The sequence below is a fragment of the Gavialis gangeticus genome, unplaced genomic scaffold (assembly GCF_001723915.1).
Source record: "Gavialis gangeticus isolate Ggan-Ray unplaced genomic scaffold, GavGan_comp1, whole genome shotgun sequence".
NCBI classification, from domain to species: Eukaryota; Metazoa; Chordata; order Crocodylia; family Gavialidae; genus Gavialis; species Gavialis gangeticus.
The window spans coordinates 22,629,545-22,630,725 of record NW_017728996.1 but is presented as its reverse complement, the minus strand read 5'-3'; the positions used below and the strand labels follow the sequence as shown (position 1 = coordinate 22,630,725).

Here is a 1,181-nt window from a genome sequence, read left to right as displayed (position 1 = left end):
GAGCACAGCTAGGAGTGACCAGGAACAACGGTCACAAGCTAGCAGAGGGTAGATTTAGGTTAGACATCAGAAGGCGCTACTTCACAGTCAGGGCGGCTAGGGTCTGGAACCAACTTCCAAGGGAGGTGGTGCAGGCTCCTACCCTGGGGGTTTTTAAGATGAGGTTAGATGAACACCTTGCTGGGGTCATTTGACCCCAGTGCTCTTCCTGCCATGGCAGGGGGTCGGACTAGATGATCTTCTCAGGTCCCTTCCGACCCTAGAAACTATGAAACTATAACCAAAGGCTATACAAACAGTACTGGCTATTTACATTTTTTTGTTTTTTTGTTTTTATAGATTTAATATTTTAATTCTTTGTTTGATTTCAGGATAAAAGCAAACAGGATTCCCTTAAAGGAATGTAGTAATCATTTTAGAATCAAGGCAATATCTCCATAGTTTCCTTAGAAACTACTGCAATGTCCCCCATGCACACTGGGTGTATCCTGTGCTTTTTTGTCTGTGTTCTTTTCTATGTGGGCAAGACTGTCCCCATGTTTTGGCCACATGCTCAGCACATGGCAAGCTGGGGTCATGTCTAGGAGAAATATGGAAAACCCTCTGGCCTCAGTGGCCAAGGAAAGCAGAGGATTCTCAGACCAACTGGTTGGGAGAGAAACTGTTTGGACAAGGCCAGGGTGATGTCATGCAGAGGGATATAAAGGGAGCTAGACTGATTTGTGGGGAGCTGGTAGCAGATGCTGAAGAGTAAAGTCTCCTGCAAGGGAGAAGCAGTGCAGGTAGTGCAAAGGGAAGCTCAGGTTGAGGGGAGAAAGAGGGAGAACTGTCCCAGGGTCTGGAACTCCTCTCTTCTTTTTCATAGAATCAGTGAGTGGGAAGGGATCTAGACAGGTCATCGAGTCCGACCCCCTGCCATGGGCAGGAAGAGCACTGGGGGTGGCAGGGGTCATAAGACCCCAGCCAGGTGCCTGTCCAGTCTCCTCTTGAAGATTTCCAGGGAAGCACCACCTCTCTGGGAAGCCTATTCCAGGCTCTGGCCACCCTTACAATGAAGTAGTTCTTCCTAATATCTAACCTAAACCTATCCTCCCTCAGCTTGTGGCCATTGTTCCTGGTGACTCCAAGGGGGGCCCTGGTGAACAGACTTTCCCCGAGTCCCTGCTGGTGGCCCCTGATAA

The 1,181-nt window shown here is 49.0% G+C and overlaps 1 protein-coding gene across 1 annotated transcript in view; it reads right to left on the bottom strand.

Moving 5' to 3' along the window:
• HOMER2 (homer scaffolding protein 2) overlaps positions 1-1,181 on the bottom strand; it is a 120,317-nt gene that overhangs the window by 28,091 nt on the left and 91,045 nt on the right. The window lies entirely within an intron of this gene.